The sequence below is a fragment of the Vulpes vulpes genome, chromosome 13 (assembly GCF_048418805.1).
Source record: "Vulpes vulpes isolate BD-2025 chromosome 13, VulVul3, whole genome shotgun sequence".
NCBI lineage: Eukaryota > Metazoa > Chordata > Mammalia > Carnivora > Canidae > Vulpes > Vulpes vulpes.
Window position 1 is genome coordinate 55,968,450 of NC_132792.1, and position 22,171 is coordinate 55,990,620.

General features: G+C 33.3%; 1 non-coding gene and 1 pseudogene across 1 annotated transcript; one reads left to right on the top strand and one right to left on the bottom strand.

Moving 5' to 3' along the window:
• Positions 1 to 18,178: 18,178 nt before the first annotated feature.
• LOC112932615 (U6 spliceosomal RNA) lies at positions 18,179 to 18,287 on the bottom strand. Its single transcript, XR_003237506.1, has one exon. It is a non-coding gene; the product is annotated as a U6 spliceosomal RNA (small nuclear RNA).
• Positions 18,288 to 19,156: 869 nt separating this feature from the next.
• Positions 19,157 to 20,538, top strand: LOC112932504 (DDB1- and CUL4-associated factor 13 pseudogene; annotated as a pseudogene).
• Positions 20,539 to 22,171: the final 1,633 nt, after the last annotated feature.

Here is a 22,171-nt window from a genome sequence, read left to right on the forward strand (position 1 = left end):
GTGACCAGAAATGTCAGAAGAAAAGTATTATATGTGAGTAGTAAAGAAAAAACATACAGGAGGAGAAGTGAGTTTTACCCACAGAACACTGTTCCATACATTTTATTAATATTAATTCATTATTCACCATAAGATCCATGTAATGTATTATCCCTGCTTCACAGATGAGGAAATTAGGCTGAGGTTATGAAATTTATCCAAGGTGACATAGATAGTAAAAGGGCAGGTCCAAGTTCTTAAACCACATTCCACATGACTTACTACTCTTCACACGGATCTACTCAAGAGAAGACTATGTGGGACTCGAAGCTGGGCAAAGAGGAAATGTCATTAAATTTGAATTACCAATAATATCTAACTGTTGTCACTCTAATTTGTCAGATATGGAGATAATCATTGAACATATTTGACAACCAGTTTAAATTTGCATTTGGAATTTTCATTGAAATGGTTAGAAGTATGAATTACAACTACCTCAGTTATTTTTCAGGAAAGAGAGACATTATTGTCAAATTTTTAGTTCTACGACAGTTTTTCCATCTTATTGAATGAAGACACTTATCTTCTGTGACATGGTAACATTGTTACAGATTTTGGAGAGGCAAATTAATTTTTTTTAGCTGTTAAATCAGAACAAAAGGCCCTCAAAGTATTATATTTATTTGACAGGTACTCAGCAAATGGAGTCTGTTTCTCAAAACGCAAATAGTTATTTATTGTCTCAGTCCCAGTATTTGACCAACCTCTCACTTTGGCAGAATATTATCATGAGAACATATATTTATATTTTACTTGTTATTGAACTCCTTATCACTGCAAGTTAAGCTTCTGCTCAGAGTGGATTCATCCAAACCCTGCCTGGCATTTCACTAAGGGCAGTGCACATGTCTGTGATATAGTAATGGACTCATAAACATAGGTAGGCCTGAATGTAAAAAAGAAATGAAAGGCAAGAATCAATGTATTGCTACAAATTCAATTCATACTTTTTTTTTAAAAAGATTTTTATTATTTTATTTTATTTTATTTTATTTATTTTATTTTATTTTATTTATTCAGAGAAATGCAGAGGGAGAAGCAGACTCCCTGTGGGGAGTCTGATGTGGGACTCAATCCCAGGACTCCAGGATCACAACCTGAGCCAAAGACAGACATGCAACCACTAAGCCACCCAGGAATCTAGTTGATGCTACTTTTTGTTTTCAATCAAGAAATCCAAATATATTTTTTAAATTAAATACAATTATTTAAGGACTACATAAAAATGAGTCAACATGATTGTTCAAGTAAAAAGTTTTATGGTATTTTATTTGGTCTTTGGATATTTTTATGAAATATAATTTAGAATGGGTATTTACTGTAGTTATTTTTTGCCAATTTAAAATAATTTAAAAAGTATAAAAATAATATAATTTGTTCCCATAATTTATGGGAGATCCTGAAGGACCTTCTTAGAAGTGGACCCAGTAAAAGAACTCTGTTCTAAAACTTCACTCATCTTAGGAAGATGAGGATATTTGGTTCACCCAGTTAGAATATTTCTGTTATATTGGCATACATTGTTTTATATGCGTTGGACACAGTTATAGCCCTTTAAAAATGTAGATTAAAGAAAACAATATGAAGAATATCTGTTTTACTTATCTGGTATATACATTTAGAAAATCTGAAGCTTGATCTGAAGTACTATGATATCTATCAGAGGCACCAAGTCTCAGCGTTTACAGATAGATGCTGACAGGAATAAAGTGCCAGGAAGTTCTAAAGGAAGACATTCGTTATGAGACTTCTCAGGACAAAAGACAAATTGGGCAATAGCAGAATCTCTAGTTAAACAATATAAAATTCTCTACACTTGTTATGCTACTAGATATTAGATTTATTAAATTATGTTGTCTCAAAAAAAAAATTATGTTGTCTCTTTCCTTGTTTATACTTCATTATAATCTCTTTGAACAGACACAATTTAGATGTTTGCTTCACTTCAAATATTATTACCAATATTATCATACCATTATTACCATTGCTATGTATGGAAACTAGAGTCTTGTTAGAATCCAACAAGTCTTTCTTGAATCAAGCTCTATTTTTTGAGACCCTGAAACAAATTCAATGTAAACATATTGACTTTTACCATACAATATTAATTCTACTAAAAAAAAACTTATATTACTTTAAAAATATTACTTATTGGGCTGTCTGGGTGGCTCAGTCACTTAAACCTGATTTAGTTCAGGTCATGATCTCAGAGTCGTGAGATCAAGCCTTGGTCGTGAGATCAAAATAAAAGTAAAAAATAAATGCATAAAAATAAAAGCATCACTTACTACTAGAGAAATAAATGTTTATAGACACTCTAATGTTTAATTTCTCCAAAGAGCCTAAAACATTTATGTATTATGACTGAAATAAGAATTTGTTAGTTGGTTTTCTTCTGTTTGGACTGTCAGAAAAAGGTTTTGAAACGAGAAAAGAAAATAGCCAGAATTTGCTCTTGCCACAACAAATTTTTCTTCTAAAATAGGAAAGAATCTCTACAGTTTAAAATATACTCAAGAAAATACAAAAATGGATTTATCTGCAAGAGAACCACATACCCATGGAAAGTAGTAGGTTCCACATATCTTCTTTTCAGAGTTCGCTTTAAAAATTCCATGATCTCACTAATCTCTCTCTCCCATGAGTCATTTAAAATTAATAATATTTTACCAAATACAAAATCCAAATTATTCTTTTGGTCTCTAGAATGACTAGTTAGTATTTGTGGCACATTTGTGCATATGTCATTTAAATTCTAATGCATGTATTCATTTGTTTATTTATTCATTCAAAACATATTTACTCAGCTTCCATCATACCTGAAACTGTGCAGGGCATTGATTAGTATTGAATAATAGATTTTGTGATTTTTTTAAAGGTTCAAATTAGTCAAAGCAAACATTCTTAAAGATAGAAATGTGATTTATTATGATACTAACAAGATTCACTCTTGAGGGTCTAGTTCTCCCAATATTGGTATTATCTATAGGTATATCATTCTTCTCTATTCTTTTAGAAGCTCCTATTATGAATTTCTTTAAATGTATCTATCTGCCTAGTAGTTCATGAACTATAGCATGTTTTGGAGCAGCTTATACTGTCTTTGATTGAGTTAATAATTAATAACTAAGACATAGTTGTCTTTTTCCGCTGTATCCCAAATCACCAGGCATATATCACGAACAAAATTATAGTAAACATTTATTGCTACATTTTCCATTCCCAATCCTTCTTTTTGTCCATTCAGATCTCCAAAGAGACTGACTCTCATGATGCCTCTGGGGTATTCTCTTGAGAGATACCCTGATCAACTTCCTCCTTCTTTACATCCCTTGGCTCTCATAAAAATTTACCTGTTTTGCAATCAATAATATAATCCTCTCTAATTCCTAAGGTAAGAACTTTTTAATCTAATAAGGTCAATGCGTTGTTTCTATGAGATGAATTCATTATATATAAAGAGCAGAGCTCTATGCCGCAAACTCTAAAGTTGATGACATCTGCTTTTATTTATTCATGAGAGACAGGACCACATCTGTTTTTTTAACAGTGATTTCTTGAGATGATTTTTAAGCCTGAACTGATAAATATCCCCTTTTATAAACTTTTACCATGAAAATTTTCAAACATTCATAAAATTAGAAAAAAACACAATGAACTCCCATGTAGCCATTATGTAACATCCATTATTACTGACATTTTGCTAATTGCATGTAATCTCATCTCATTTTTCTGGAGCATTTTAAGGCATCCCAAATAACTCATAATTTCACCTATTATAAATACTTCATAATGTAGTTCTAAATAATAAATACATATAACCACAATGTCAATATCACCTCCAAAAATTGACAATAATTTCTTAATATCATTTCCAGTTGTTTCAAAAATGTTACTTTATAGTTGGCATGATCATATCAGTACCCAAATAAGCTCTGCATATGCCAAAGTCAATATTTTAATAGTGAATATTATTGTTTAGATAGAAAAGTTATGTCTACACCACAGTGCAAGATAAACACAATGGAAGACTGTTTCATGTAGTAACTAAGTATCTTAGCTCTATAAGTCACAGTCTGGGCCCAGATCAGGGGCTGTGTTACAAGCTGCATAATATTGGATAAATTATTTAGTCTCTCTGAGCCTACTTTTTGAACTGTAAAATAGGAGTTGTGACCATTTAATGGGCATGTATATTTATTTACCTTATTTTTTATTTGAAAAAAAAGAGTTTATTTATTGAGAGAGACAGAGAGAGTATGAACAGAAGGAGGGGCAAGGGAGTGGGATAAGCAGACCCCACTGAGTGGGAGAGTCTGAGTTGGGGTTCAATTCCAGGATCCCAGGGATCATTACCTGAGCTGATGTTAGGCATTTAACCAACTGAGTTACCTAGGTGCCTCTGTACTTTAAAACAGTTTACATGGTCCTCAGAAATAGTTTTAATAAATGCATTTATTTTATTATTTAATGTAGGTGGATTTTTTCTTCCTATATGTGTGTGTATGTTTACATTTTGCCTTAGTGAAAATCTTAAGGTATTAGGCACCAAAGAAAAATAATCACAACAGAGTTAATTCTTCCTGAACCTTAAAGAAAGGAGATCTTTCCAGGTACCGTATCAGCTAAGGTTTTAGAGATACAGACAAACTAAAACTAATTGACACCAGCCTTTCAACATGATTAAGAGACTTTATTGGTGAATTTCATAGTATCTGCAGAGTCTGCATGTGTCCCGAGTTGATATGCGTATTCCACTTACTTAGAATATCACAGAAACAACACTCTAGTGTTTTAAATGTTCCTATGAAATTCAATTGATTAAAAGTTTGAAAGCTGGCCCTAATTTGTTTGAAACCAATAAAAAGTGTAATTGTGTTCATTTACTCAAAGATACAAGAGTGTCACCTAGAGCTCAAGTTTCATCAACTGTAGGCACATGGACCTTAGGAACCCAGTATATAATGGAACAGGCATATACTACTCATCAAAGTAACAGAAAACATAATGATTTTAAATTTTATATGACTTTCTTATGGAGCACAATATGATGTTTATTTTGGTGCCACAATTTAGGTTTTTAAAATATTAGATTGTTATATCAGTAGTTTTGATAGTTCCTATCATTTTTTCCTGAAATTTTGTGTATCATCATAAAACAGCATTAACATCTGGTGAAATCTGAGTAAACTGCAGGTAATATTCTAAGAACAGGTTAAGGGAACTTATATAGTGAATAATAATGCAATTATATTTTAGGAGATTGCTATATGTTAGTGAACTTTGTTCTTTATTATCTCTAATACTCAGGAATTCTATGAGTGAGTGATTATATTCATTTTATAGATGTAATTAAATCATAAAGAGTAATGTTTGCAACACTGCCACGATGGTAAGTGTGGGAGACCTTATGATATGTGTAACTGATCTTCTTGAGGTGATATTGTACTAGATTACATGCCACCTAATTCCATAGTACTTCAATCATGTCAATTGTCAAACCAAAGCACAAAATGACCACAGATTAAAGATAACAAAATATGTCATTTGTCTCCTTATGACCTTATAACTGAAATCACCTCAAATATCTATGCCACGACTGTAGTTATAACAGGCACTAACAGAAAAATTAGATAATCAGATTACCTAGAAATATGTTTTACTCATGAAAGAACATGTTATTTTTTTAAAGTCATTAAATGATAGTAGTATTGGTATCTCTTTCACTCTTAATGAGAATTTATCAACTATTAACTTTGGCATTATCAACATTTTGGGCTGAAAATTATTTTATGTCAGGGACTTCACTTCAATTTATAAAGAGAATATGGTCCCCAACCATCTATGCCCAGCATCAGAATGTTGAAATTTGTGTGGTGATTCTTGAGGAAGGCCCTCTGCTATTAGTTCCCGCCTTCTTAATTTTATATATATATACTCATGCCAAAATAATGTCGAAAATACTAGACTCGGATAGGTAGTGGAGCAGAACAGTTGTGAATAAAAACAGGTCTTTATTCTGTTGTGCTTAATATCTAACAGTGTGAACCATTACTTTTAGTCAAAGTTTAAGAATTACGTTACAGCAGAAATGAACTTCAAAATTATATCTCTGGTAGATATAGGCTCTGGTACGACGTTTTCTACAAAGGCCTGATCCTAAGATTTTTCTATTTGCAAAGGCTAATCATTTATATGATGAAAGCAGTATAGATTTCCTATAGTTTTATGGTTTATCTTCATTTATCTTGTTTTTTGAAAACTGATATCTAATTTTAGGTGGGGCATTTTAATGAACAGACAAAAAATAAGCAAGTAAGTTCTATACTACCTCAAATTAAGCAATTCTCTCTTCTCTTTTTTCTCTCCTTTCCCTCCCCTTTTTCTGTCTCTCTCTCTCTACATACATATATATATGTATATATATATATATATATAAATATGTGTATATGTATATGTATATGTATATAGTTAGGTGGTAGAAAAAGGTTAGAAGTAGAACAAAAGGATTGAAAATTGAGCAAAGATAATCTATATGGGGTCAGTCCGGGTGGCTCAGCGGTTTAGTGCCACCTTCAGTCCAGAGCCTGATCCTGGAGACCCGGATCGAGTCCCATGTCTGGCTCCTTGCATGGAGCCTGCTTCTCCCTCTGCCTGTGTCTCTGTCTCTGTCTCTCATGAATAAATAAATAAATAATCTTAAAAAAAGATTATATGGTAAAAATTGGAAGCAATACTGCATAGTGAGGGGGACTTCACTGACATTTCAAAGATAAATTTTGTATAATTTTAACTAGTTGTATGACTATGGGTAAGGTCTCATAAATATCTTTTGGAAAAAATAAAAAGTTGAATAACTGAACTGTCAGAGTTTCATTTTCCTTCTATAGAAAGAAAAGAATTATATATATACTCTTCATATCACTCAAGAAACTTACAAATATTAAGTGAATTAATGAGGTCAGAAGTACATTATTTGCAGATATCATAAAAGATGTGTATTATAGAAATCCTCTCAATTTCCCATTAAAATATCCATAAATTTATAAAGTGACAACAACTATTAATAGTACTATAAGACAACATTTAAGTCATAGCCTGGACAAAAATCTCAACTAAATGCCTAGTCACTCCTTTTTATTTTCTAAATTATTTTAGCAATACTTACTAAACATGGGGTTCAGTTTTTCTATTTGAGGTTTCCTCTACCAGTATAATTTTTTTAGTCTTTGCATTTGACCTTGTCTTAGTAATATCAACAATAATCCCAGAATTCAGTAAGTACTTTTTAGTGGTTAGAAATTATCATTTTAAAATTTTCTTTTAGTAAGCTCATAGTTCTTTTACATTTATATATGTAACTTTTTCTCTTCTTTGTGAATAGCAAAGCAAATAAAAAGAAAGTAAATGAAATACATTGTATGGAGAATTAATTTAGTGAGCATGTATAATTTTTCCTGCAAATAGCATTAAGATACTAAGGTACTGGAGATAGATTATTTGATGTGATATATTAGCATCCCAGAAAGCAAGCTACATATCAATTCAAATTCATTAAGTGTAATACAATTTCCCCCAAGCCATACTAGAATCCTTCATGATGAAACAATAGAAGTTAACAAAAAAGCTTATATACATGAAATTGACTTCCTGTGTGTATATAGATAGATAGATAGATCTATAGATAGATAGATAGATAGATAGATAGATAGATAGATAGATAGATAGATGATAGATATGTGTGTGTATGTGTGTGTGTGAGGAAGCTATATGATATTTATTCTTAGTTGAATTTTTGAGAAAAAAAATGTATTCAATCACACCAAAAATGTATTTTAAGTAGAAAACACTAATGCAATAGAATAGGTATGGATAAATTTTATAAAAGTTTTTAAATGCACAAGGATGAAACAAATATCAAAAGGAAAACTGAAGTATTCTTTAAGAAAATGAAGTTACTTCTGTCAAGTAAAAATTCACCTTACTTCAACTGCTTTGTATGTTCATGTTCTGGCATATTGGGTTTTCTTCAAGAGAAGCACTAATTTACTTTGTAGTGTGGAGAAACTTTCTATTAGTATTTACAAACTCAATGCTGCCTTGTCTTGTGAAACATGCTATTAACTGTTAATCCACACAACACCCCTTGTTAAATAGCTCATTATTATTATCTTCACTTTCCAGCTGAAGAAACACACCAAGAGAGGTCACAGAGTGAGTCAAGGCCAGGATTAGCAATGAAAAGCACCCAGTTGTTGGTGCTTTCCTTGGTCTACCCGGCCACGCTAAATAGGTGAGATGGCCTGCCTGGATAGCCACAAAGAATGGGAGCTGACCCAGAGCTTGTGTAACCAAACTCCTTATTAAAGACAGCCTGTGTAGTCCTTGCCTCTGGACTTCTTACAAGTTACCCTAAATTTGAATTGGTGGGGCCTTCACTAATGTTCTTGACCTAGATCCTGAACGTTGCCCTTACTATTCCTCACCTCATGTCACCATCACCACTGAAACCCTATGAGTTTACCTGTGGTTTGCTCTACTCTGAACCCATTTCTAAGGAGAGAAAGGTAAATAGTACTGAGGGCATTTTACAACCTAGGTGATATTTCTGGAGGGACTGGAACCTGTATTAATTCTCTGAAAAATTGAGACCAAATTTATCATCTTTGTGGGTTTTTTAATCTAAATGTTTGAGAAAAAATAAATGCACATGTAATAAAAACTAAGTGAAATTCTGGACAGTGGCTACAGTAGAAGCAAGATAGAGTATATTTTATGAAATACTGGTAGACTAAGAAGACATAAATTTTCTAAATAATTAATTTGGTATTGTTAGGAAGTCATTTACAGTAGCAAGCACTTTAAGCTTAAAAAGAAGTATGATCAAGAAAATAGAAAAAAAACTCTTAAAACCATCAATAGCCCACACAAATACAGGGCTTTGTTGGAACTACATAGCTTCTATGTTTTTTGAAATGTGGAAGACATGGGTTATCAGTAATGTTCATCAAAAACATATTCTTGGGGTGCCTGGGTAGCTCAGCGGTTGAGCATTTGCCTTTAGCTCAGCCCATGATCCCAGAGTCTAGGGATCAAGCCCCATATCCAGCTTCCTGCAAGGAGCCTGCTTCGCCTTCTGCCTATGTCTCTGCCTCTCTCTGTGTGTCTCTCATGAATAAATAAAATCTTTAAAAAAAAACATTCTCATTTTAATTAATCTAATATCTTATTGAGAAATAAAGACAATTAAGGTTTACCTATTGGAAATATATCCTACTAGTATTATATAATATTTGATATATTTGATGTAACTGATGAAATTTATAAAATGTTTTGCTTTGTATAATGAAATGCGCTTCTAAGTCATTTTTTCTTTAACTTAAATGAAATGGAAAAAAATTCCCCAGAATGGGGGAAATAATAAAATATGTTAAAGTTGACAGGAAAAAACAAAATAGAACTTCAAATTATCCCATTATTTAGTAAAGCAACTGAATATGTTATTAAATTTTTCATACTAAAAAAATCACATTTTAAATCTGGACCAGATAGCTTCACTATTAGCTATTCTTCCACACATTTAGGAAGAGATAATATTCTTCAGAACACTCTTAGAGAAGATCAAAACAAGGCACAGTCTCCAGCTCACCTTATGGGATTAACATAGACTTTACTCTAAAATTTTAAAAGGGCATAATGAAAAAGGAAAATTACCATGACCAAGTAGGATTTATCCCTGGGACACAAGGCTGGTTCAACACTCGTAAAACCATCAATGTGATTCATCATATCAGCAAGAGAAAAACCAAGAACCATATGATACTCTCATTAGATGCAGAGAAAGCATTTGACAAAATACAGCATCCATTCCTGATCAAAACCCTTCAGAGTGTTGGGATAGAGGGAACTTTCCTCGACATCTTAAAAGCCATTTACGAAAAGCCCACAGCAAATATCATTCTCAATGGGGAAGCACTGGGAGCCTTTCCCCTAAGATCAGGAACAAGACAGGGATGTCTACTCTCACCATTGCTGTTCAACATAGTTCTGGAAGTCCTCGCCTCAGCAATCAGACAACAAAAAGACATTAAAGGCATTCAAATTGGCAAAGAAGAAGTCAAACTCTCCCTCTTCGCCGATGACATGATACTCTACATAGAAAACCCAAAAGCCTCCACCCCAAGATTGCTAGAACTCATACAGCAATTTGGTAGCGTGGCAGGATACAAAATCAATGCCCAGAAATCAATGGCATTTCTATACACTAACAATGAGACTGAAGAAAGAGAAATTAAGGAGTCAATCCCATTTACAATTGCACCCAAAAGCATAAGATACCTAGAAATAAACCTAACCAAAGAGGTGAAGGATCTATACCCTAAAAACTATAGAACACTTCTGAAAGAAATTGAGGAAGACACAAAGAGATGGAAAAATATTCCATGCTCATGGATTGGCAGAATTAATATTGTAAAAATGTCAATGTTACCCAGGGCAATTTACACGTTTAATGCAATCCCTATCAAAATACCATGGACTTTCTTCAGAGAGTTAGAACAAATTATTTTAAGATTTGTGTGGAATCAGAAAAGACCCCGAATAGCCAGGGGAATTTTAAAAAAGAAAACCATATCTGGGGGCATCACAATGCCAGATTTCAGGTTGTACTACAAAGCTATGGTCATCAAGACAGTGTGGTACTGGCACAAAAACAGACACATAGATCAATGGAACAGAATAGAGAACCCAGAAGTGGACCCTGAAATGTATGGTCATCTAATATTCGATAAAGGAGGAAAGACTATCCATTGGAAGAAAGACAGTCTCTTCAATAAATGGTGCTGGGAAAATTGGACATCCACATGCAGAAGAATGAAACTGGACCACTCTCTTTCACCATACACAAAGATAAACTCAAAATGGATGAGAGATCTAAATGTGAGACAAGAGTCCATCAAAATCATAGAAGAGAACACAGGCAACACCCTTTTTGAACTCGGCCACAGTAACTTCTTGCAAGATACATCCACAAAGGCAAAAGAAACAAAAGCAAAAATGAACTATTGGGACTTCATCAAGATAAGAAGCTTTTGCACAGCAAAGGATACAGTCAACAAAACTAAAAGACAACCTACAGAATGGGAGAGGATATTTGCAAATGACATATCAGATAAAGGGCTAGTTTCCAAAATCTATAAAGAACTTATTAAACTCAACACCAAAGAAACAAACAATCCAATCATGAAATGGGCAAAAGACATGAAGAGAAATCTCACAGAGGAAGACATGGACATGGCCAACGTGCACATGAGAAAATGCTCTGCATCACTTGCCATCAGGGAAATACAAATCAAAACCACAATGAGATACCACCTCACACCAGTGAGAATGGGGAAAATTAACAAGGCAGGAAACCACAAATGTTGGAGAGGATGTGGAGAAAAGGGAACCCTCTTACACTGTTGGTGGGAATGTGAACTGGTGCAGTCACTCTGGAAAACTGTGTGGAGGTTCCTCAAAGAGTTAAAAATAGAACTGCCTTACGACCCAGCAATTGCACTGTTGGGGATTTACCCCAAGGATTCAGATGCAATGAAACGTCGGGACACCTGCACCCCGATGTTTCTATCAGCAATGGCCACAATAGCCAAACTGTGGAAGGAGCCTCGGTGTCCATCGAAAGATGAATGGATAAAGAAGATGTGGTTTATGTATACAATGGAATATTACTCAGCAATTAGAAACGACAAATACCCACCATTTGCTTCAACGTGGATGGAACTGGAGGGTATTATGCTGAGTGAAATAAGTCAATCGGAGAAGGACAAACAGTGTATGTTCTCATTCATTTGGGGAATATGAATAATAGTGAAAGGGAATATAAAGGAAGGGAAAAGAAATGTTGGGAAATATCAGGAAGGGAGACAGAACATAAAGACTCCTAACTCGGGGAAACGAACTAGGGGGGGTGGAAGGGGAGGAGGGCGGGTGTTGGAGGGGAATGGGTGACGGGCACTGAGGTGGACACTTGACGGGATGAGCACTGGGTGTTTTTCTGTATGTTGGTAAATTGAACACCAATAAAAATTAATTAAAAAAAATAATAATAAAAATAAAAATAAAAAAAATTTAAAAAAATAAAAGAAAAAGGAAAATTACAGACAAATTTTTTTGGAAAACATAGTTGAAAATCTCTAAATGGAATGTGAATAATCAAACTTTTATAAAACAGATAACATTATGTAGATTTATTTTAGATCCGAACAGCAGTTTAATATTCAAAAATATCAAATATTCAAAAAGCAATCAATTTAATTCAACACACTGACAGAATAAAGGGGGGAAATGGTATAATTATATCAACAAACCAAAAAAAGCTTCTGATAAAAGTCAATATTCTTTCATGATAAAAACTTTAAGCAAACTAGAAATAGAGGAGAATCTTCTTAATCTGGTAAAGGGTATCTACAAATGTCTACAGCATACATTATATTTAGTTAAGACGTATAAAAAATTTCCCATCAAGACTGAGAACAAAAAAGTCTGATATCATCACTTTTATTCAACCGTGCACTGAATGCACTGGCCTGTGCAATAATATTATCAACAGAAATAAAAATTAAAAGTTTGGAAAAGAATAAATAAATGGACACTGTTTGCAAATGGCATTATTGTGTACACAAAATATCCAGAAGCATTCATAAAGTGTTAGAATCAGTAAGTAAATTTAGCATGACTGTTGGATTAAAAAACAATTAGAAAATAAAAATTTTAAAAGAAAGCATTAATTTTTGCATCAAACATAAAATTCCTATATATTTATCTAATAAAAATTCTGCAAAATCTTTGCACATAAAATTACAAAATATTACTTAGAAAAAATAAAGGAGAGGTAAATAAATGAAAGAATTTACTAAAGATTGTAAATATGTCAATTCTTTCCCAAATTAGATAGATAGATTAAATTGATTCAATTCAATCCCAATTAAAGCCATAATTTCATTTTTATAGACACTGATAAGTTTATTTTAAAATTCAAATGAAAATACAAAAACATCAAGATGAAGCAAGGCAATCTTGAATGAAAATAAAGTCAGAGTATTTACATTACTATATATCAAAGCTTACCAAGAAATCATAATAAGAAATTATGATATTGACACAAGAATAGAAAATCTGGCCAATGGCATATATAATTAAGCATCCAGAAACAGAATCACATAAACAGCCATAGACTTATGTTAAGGGTGACATTGCATTGCAATAAGGAAAAATTATGTTAATAAATCTTAATCTTTATGTCCTGAATACACCAAAATTGATTCCAGATGAAGTGTAATCTAAATGTGAACTACAAAACAATAAAGGTTGTAGGCAATAATATACATGAATGTTTTCATGACCAAAATTGTAGCTTTCTTAATGAGGAAACAAAAGGCACTAGCCAAAGATAACACTAATAATTTGTGCCTCATAGAAATTAATAGCTATTTATCAAAATATTCTATGAAGACAATTTAAAAGGCAGAATGAGAAAAAAAAACATGTATATTTATATACATATACATTATATATATAATGCTTAGGAAAAATAAAAAAACTATATAAAAAAAAACTTCTACAGCTCAAGAAGCATAGATAGATGACCCCATAGAAAAAAAGTAGGCAAAAGATTTGGAAAGGCATATCACAAAGAGGCCACCTAAATGGCTAATAAACACATATAAAAGTGATCAGTACTATTAGTCATCAAATACATACAAATTAAATCTACTGTGTGACAGATTTGTCTAATATATACATGAGGAAAACTATAAATTCCTGATGAATGAAATAAAATTAGAACTAAATAAATAGAGAGCTATTCCATGTTCATAAATAGGATTCAGTGTTGTCAACATATCGTTCTTTCCAACTTGATCTATAGGTTCAATAAAATTCAATCAAAATCTCAGCAAAATATTTTGTGGATATTGACAAACTGATTCTAACGTTTAGATGGAGAAGCAAAAGAATCAGAATCAACAGTATAATACTGAAGAACAAATCTGGGGACTCACAGTACCTGACTGAGACTTACTGTAAAACTATAGTAATCAAGACAATGTGATATTAATGAAAGAATAGAGAAGTAGATCAATGGAACTGAATAGCAAAACCAGAAATAAGCCCATGCAAACACAGTCAGTTGATTTTTGGCAAAGGAGCAAAGGCAATAAATTAGATCAAAAATAATATTTTCAATAAATGCTATGGAACAACCAGACATACACTTCTTGATGAATAATGAATCTTGATTCATTAAAAAAAAATGAATCTAGATAATTTAGACTGACTTTATGCTCTTCACAAAAATTAATTCAAACTGGATAAAATTCAATACTATAAAACTAGAAGATAACATAGGAGAACACCTAGATGACCCTAGATATGATGATGACTTTTTAGATACAACACCAAAGGCACAATCCATGAAATAAATAATCAATAATCAATAAGCTGGATTTCATTAAAATTGAAATTTCTGTGAAAGGCCATGTCAAGAGAATAAGGGTATAAGCTACAGACTGGGAGAAAATATTTGCAAAGACACATCTGATAAAGGGCTGTTATCCAAAATGTACAAAGAGCTCTTATTTTCTCAAGATTTATTAGAGAGAGGGGGAGAGAGAGAGAGCACAAGCAGTGTGGGGAGGAGCAGAGGGAGAGAGAGAATCCCCAAGCAGACTCAGTGTGGAGCACAGAGCCCAATGCAGAGCTTGATTCCAGGACCTCAAGATCATGACCTGAGCTGAAATCAAGAGTCATACACTTAACCAACTGAGCCACCCAGGCATCCCCCAAATATACAAAGAATTCTTAAAACTCAACAATAAGAAAATGAACTACTGATTTAAAAATGGGCCAACGATCTAAACAGACACTTCCCCAAAAAAGATATGCAGAGAGTAAGTAAGCATATGAAAAGATGTTCTACATCATACGACACCAAAAAAGTACAAATTAAAATAATAGGGAGATATCACTACATAGTTATTGGAAGGAACAAAATATAGAACACTGACAACACCAAATGTTGGCAAGAATGTGGAACAATGGGAACTTTTATTCACTGTTGGTGAAAATGCAAAATGGTACAGACAACACTTTAGAAGACAGTTTGGTGACTATACAAAACTAATATATTCTTATCATATGATGAAGTAGTCACTCTCCTGGGGAATTACCCAAAGGTTGAGAACATATGTCCACACAAAAAACCTGCACACAGATTTTTTTTAAAGATCTTATTTATTTATTCATGAGACACACACACACACAGAGAGAGAGAGAGAGAGAGAGAGAGGCAGAGACACAGGCAGAGGGAGAAGCAGGCTCCATGCAGGAAGCTCGACGTGGGACTCAATCCCGGGACTCCAGGATCACACCCTGGGCCAAAGGCAGGTGCTAAACTGCTGAGCCACCCGTGCTGCCCCTGCACACAGATGTTTACAGCAGCTTTATCCAGAACTGCCAAAATTTGAAAGCAACCAATATGTCCCCAGTAGGTGAATGAATTAATACGCTGTAAAACAATAGAATTATAGTATTCTAGATTACAAGCAACAGAATATTATTCAATTCTAATAAGAAATGAGCTATCAAGCCATGAACAGACATGGAAGAAACTTAAATGAATATTGTTAAGTGAAAGAAGCCACATACTCTAGGATTCCAACTATATGACATTCTGGAAAGAAACAATTATGGAAATGGTATAAATAATTGGATCACTGTGGGCAGGGGATAGGATAAATAGGTCACTGAGGATTTTCAGGGCAGTGAAAATATCCTGTATCATATTATAATGATGGACCCATGTCCTTACATATTTGTCTAAGCCACAGAATATACAACAGGAAAAGTAAACCTTACTGTAAATTATGGCCTTTGGGTGATTATGATGTGTCAGTGCAGTTTTTGCTCCTAATAAAGGTACCACTGGTGAGAAATGTTGATAATGGGGGAGGGAGCATGCATAAATGGGAAAGAGGGCCTATGGGAAATCTGTACCTTCCTCTTGGTTCATTGTGAACCTAAAACTGCTCTAAACAAATTAAAGTCTTAAAAAAGATTACATAAAACACACACACACACACACACACACACACACACACACACACACACAATGACACCACTATCTATCTGCCAGAAATGCTGGGGGCAAGTATGGTCAGTGAGAATATGAATAAGTACAATGTTTTTGGATAGCTGCCTAGCAGTTTATCTCCTAAAGCAAAACATGCTAATATCTCATGACACAACAAATACACTATTGGATATTGAAAATTTGAATATATTTGTGCACTGAAAGATGTCAAAAAATTAACAATACCATTATCTGATATAGTGAAATACTGGAAACAACCTAAATATCCATGAATAGGAGAACTTATATAATTTTAGAATACTGGTATTCTAAATGGAATATTTCATGGCAAAAGCATAAGAAATCTATTTCTACAAGCAACAACATAGATAGTCTCACAGACATAGCAATGAGTGGAAGAAAACAGACATACACAAAAATACTGTATAATTACATTTATACAAATGCTCCCAATAGGCAAAACAATCTGTGTGATAGAAGTCCTAATAGCTGTTCTTTTGGGGGATGTGGGAGGAGCATGGTTGCTAGATGAGTATAAGGGAAGCTTCTAATAATTTTGTGTATCTTGATCTGGGGGGTAGTTATATATTAAATTAATATATAAAAATAATAGAATACTCTATGTAAGAGTACATTTATGTATGTATATATGTGTATATATAATACACACACATATATGTTACGCATTATACATTCTTAGAAAATGTAAATAAAACACAGAGATCAAAGACAAAGGGCATAAAATATTTTCCTTTTTTTTCACAATTGTATAACAATGACTAAATCCAGTAACAAATCTAATCTAAACAGACCAAGGTGAGGCTCAGAGAAAAAAAACTACTGCTTAATCCTACAATCAAATTCAACAATTTCTATTACTTGTCAATAGATATTTTCTCATTAAGCAGCCATTGTTCATAGATGCCAATTGTTTCAGGTGAATTTTCAAGGTAAAAATTTCCTTCTGTAGGTATATATTGCCTTTCTTAAATCCAGGCACTACTGTACAAATAAATTCTCAAGCCATAAAGGACATCAAAATAGCCAACATACCAACACTATTAAAAAATAAATTAAAAAAAATAAAAAAATAAAAAAATAAATCCAAATTTTTTAATAAAATAAAAAAGTACACATTTTTCTTGCCATGAACCAAATTCAAAATGTGTCCAGGTTATCTATAGTGAAGCTTGAGTGTGTTTTATTCCCTTCTTGATTCAAAACACCAGAGAGATCCTTCATGCCAGCTGGTTGCAGCAGAAGCCAAACACAGAAATGAAACAGCAAATTATAAAGCCACCAGTGCTGCTTCCCACTTAAACACCCTGCCCTGTTATCAAATGTCATACTGTTCCTCATTCCAGCATCCTCCCCTTAGATTTGGCGATCTAACATTTTAGTTTTAAGCACTCTATCCCATAATAATAATAAAATAAACCAAATTTTCTAAATCTACTGCCTAGATGCAGGCACAGATACTCTTTAGCTTTGCACACTATTTCATGTCCTGAGATAACTTTATTATGGTTACTCTGATTATTAATACTTTCCTGGCTAATCAGTATCTTTGAGACCTCTCCATATTTAGCCTCAGCCATTCTATTTCAGTCTCTTACCCGCCCCATTCTTTTGCAAATTTAGGATGAAAGACAAACAGACCAGGTCTAATGGGGCATTATCACTATCCTTGCTGCTCTGAGCTCTTGGGACTCAGGTGAAAAATCTCATGATAGCTTCATTATCATGGGTTAAAGAGGTAATATGTGTCCCTAAAGAGAAGTGTATTCACTCATTCATATTGCAAGTTGGAATTAGGTTATAAGAAATCTCCCTTTTATTTCAGTTTAGTATTTGATACTGTTGAGGCATAATGTATACAGAAGTACCTACTCTGATCCATATATTGTCTTTGTCTTTCAAAAACAACCCAATAAATATAACACCATATTCTAACAATAACTGAAAGAATTACAAAATCTTACCACTGAAAAAGATAAATCAAATTACGAAAGAAATTGTGTGTCATCCTTGCGCAGGGGCCATGCTAATCTTCTCTGTATCGTTCCAATTTTAGTATATGTGCTGCCGAAGCGAGCACAAATTACGAAAGAAATTTACAGACGGAGACATGACTAAGAAAGATCCATGACTTGCTCAAGATCACACCACCACTCACTTGGTATTAAGTAATGCTTGTATTTTATTACTGTGTTATAGAGGTAAACAGAGAAACAAAGGGAGTAATTTCTAGCCCTTGCAAAACTGGGTAGAATATTCTCAAAAATGTTTTACTGACGGGGGTGCATAGTAACAACTTTTGAGACAACTGACTTATGTAGGCTATACTGCTTTGCCAGCATGCTATTTAGTAGAATACATATCTGTTATATATATATATATATATATATATATATATATACACATATATATGTGTATATATATATATATACATATGATATTTAGTAGGATATATATGTTAGATATCCGTTAGATATATCTGTTATAAATACATAGTATATATGAGCATCTTTCCTTTGTCAAAATATGAACTTCTTGGATTTAATAATCCATATTTTGTACTCTTCAGTGTTAACCTTTTCACATCTAAAATCTGGAGAATATGAATTAGGTCAAACCCTATTCAAACCCTAATCAAGTTTAGTTTTCATAGCATGAATATTCCAAATTTAATGGATCAGTTTTGCTGAGTCCAGTTTTGAATTCTTTCAAGAGTGGTAGCACATATCTAAACCTGCACTGTCTTTCAGATTCCCAAATAGATTCATGCAACAACTACCAAATAACATATTTCAATAACTACAACACACTGGCACTATTATATAAATTCCTATAAGAAACACACTGATGGATCCCAATTACCAAGGGAAATTGGTGGTTTGGTGTAAGCAAGGAGGACTATGTTTGGAACCCAGGAAATTTTCTGAGGTTTCTTTTTTTAGTACTTCCATGCCAACTGTAAAGATTAATGAAAAACTATGGGAACCAGAAAAGGAAGTGATTGAGGATTCATACCTTTCAGGAAGGCAGGAAGGAAGACTTGGATCTATATCACCAGTTCCAAGAAACTGTGATCCTAACTTACATTCTTTTAAGGTCCCATAAAAATACATAAGAGTTTTAAACACTCCCAAACTGGAACAGGTATTTGCAAAACCATTCCTCGCTTCCCTGGATGGTCACCAAGATGAAGTCAATTCTTGGCAAAGCATCCAAAGAGGCTGGCTGCTATCCTTTCTGGGGCATGTGATAGAGAGGTTAGAATTTGGAAGTTGACAAATGAAAATGTATCTGTACAATACAAACACATGAGGATTTTATAGAAGGAATATGTACTCTTTTACGTGGGACTTCTTTTATTTTACTGTTGGTGATGACAAAACCGTGAAGTAGCAGAAAATGAATAGACCAGATTATGGAAAGGGAGGAACCAACCATTGCATAAATATTAGAAAAGGGAATATATACAGGAATTGATCATCACTGAAAGAAGCTGTTTTTGCAACATGTGGACAGCAAGTAGACATTTGGGATAAACAAAGAGCCAATCCTACATATTCAATGACCTGGGGGTTCGACAGTATAACTAGTGTTAAATTTAATCCAGTTGAAACATTTCTCTTGGGGAATTGTACTTCCAACAGGAATACAGTGCTTTATGATATGAGGTAAGGTATTCCTCTGAAAAAGATCATCTTAGAGATGAGAACGAATATGATTTGTTGGAATCCTATGGAAACTTTAATTTTTACTGCAGCTAATGAAGATTACAACTTATATACTTTTGATATGTATGCACTGAACACTCCTGCAGTGGTACATAAGTATCACGTATCTGCAGTACTTGATGTACATTACTCTCCCAATAGGAAAGAGTTTGCGTCTGCCAGTTTTAGTTTTGATAAATCTATTTGAAACTTTCCTGTGGACAAAAATAGAATCAAGGAAATCTATCACACAAAAAGAATGCAACATGTTATCTGTGTAAAATGGACTTCTAACAGCAAATATATTACATGTGGATCTGATGAAATGAACACTTGTCTGTAGAAAGCTAATGCTTCTGAATATTGGGTATGCTTACATAACAAGAAAAAGCAGCCAAAGATTACAACCAGAAGTCGAAAGAGAAATTTCAGCATCATTCTCATATAAAGTGCCTTGCTTGTCACCAATTTCTATCAAAATCTATCCACAGCCATATCCAGGAACAGCACATCATGAAAGAAGCCCGTCAACGAAAGGAAGTGAATCATCTCAAACACCGCAAGCCTGGATCTGTTCAGATTGTGTCAGAAAAGAAGTAGTACTTAGTGACAGTTGTGAACTAATACTTGGTATTCCCACCAATCCTGACATATAATTATTTGTTACATTTTTATTTGCAAACTTAGCAAATAAAAATACTCGCTCTAGAAAATAAGTTGGGTTACATGTATAGAACGCTACCCTAAAAAATTAACCTGAAAAGTAGTTTAGTTGATATCCAACATTTTATCCATGATCTGCTTTCTTATTTCATTGAGGAATACAGCAGTTGTCAATCTAATCTACTTTTACTGTTAGAAAATGCAGATATACCTTCACTCTGATCTATTATTGTAGATATGCTATACGTTTGGATTTACATTTAAGCCCAAACATCTCTTTTGTTAACTTTAGTATTACTTGGGATAATTATTGCAATGATTCTTCCTATGATTATCCATAACGTGGAAGAATTATGTCAGAATTTTTTTCAATTTAATTGATTTTCTGTGCTTTATTTGGGTTTTTGGGACTTTAAAGATGATCACTTATATAACTTTTATAAATAATTATAATTTAGAGTCAAGATAATGAAACATCCCTTTTCTCAGAAAAAAATTCCTGTAGGGAACAAATTGTGTTGACTGTTTCCAAATCAAAACATTTTTCATTATTAAGGTTTGCTGATTTTCTAATAAGATTATCTAAGAGTGTTACTGTCTGCCATATCTATTTGTTGATTTTTTGTCTTACATTTTATCTAAAATGTAAGCCTGGTGAAGGCAAGGATTATGTGTGGCTCATGCTTATCTGTCCCAAATTCCTTCTGGGGAGACTTCCTGTATCACAAAAGCCAGAAAGATTAAACAAACAAACAAACAAAACCTTTTCCTAAAAAAAAAAAAAAAAAAAAAAAAAAAAAAAAAAAAACCTTTTCCTGAACAGATTCCAGGTAAGTTTCCACATGTGGCTTATATTCTTGAATCATATACATGGGTCTGTTCACATGTGGAATTATGTTAAACATGGGGAAAATAGCTGAGCTTGTACAAGGCATCCATTTTGCTGGTGCAAATCTATCAGGTCTGATGAGGCTTTGGAACCTAGGGTTCTAGAAGTTGCTCTCTGATCTTGGAACTGCAGCTAAAGTGCTAAGACCTACACTAATCAATTAAACAAGTCTTTCTGATTCTCCATCTCCTCTCTTTGAAAAACTTTTTTTAAAAATAAAAATTGTATATATTTAAGGTGTATAACATGATGCTTTGATTACCATCTTTTTGATTGTGGTAGATATGGCAGTCAGTTATGGAGGCCCAGCCATTCGAATGGTTTGGAAAAACCCAATTTCTTATATAAAATCCATTTTTGCTGAAAATATAGCAGTTTCTGATTCTCACAATTTATTTTTGACTGATACAGGGCATTCAATTTTTTTTGCCTGGAAGAATGCATACAGTTGTAAGGAGGCATAAAATACATTTAAAAAGAAAACACTAAAAAGGAAGTTCACTTGTTGTGCTCCTGGGGAGGCAGACTCTAAGACAGCAATTTGCACACAGTTAGTTCACAGGCTGGTATTTTCAGGATCAATAACTGGCAATGAAGGTGAACTGTGATGCATATCTAACAAAGGCATCAGCAATCATACCATGAAATGCTAGAACTAGAGTGGTTTTCGTGAGTTTCATGAGTTGTCAACAACTATGAAGAGTG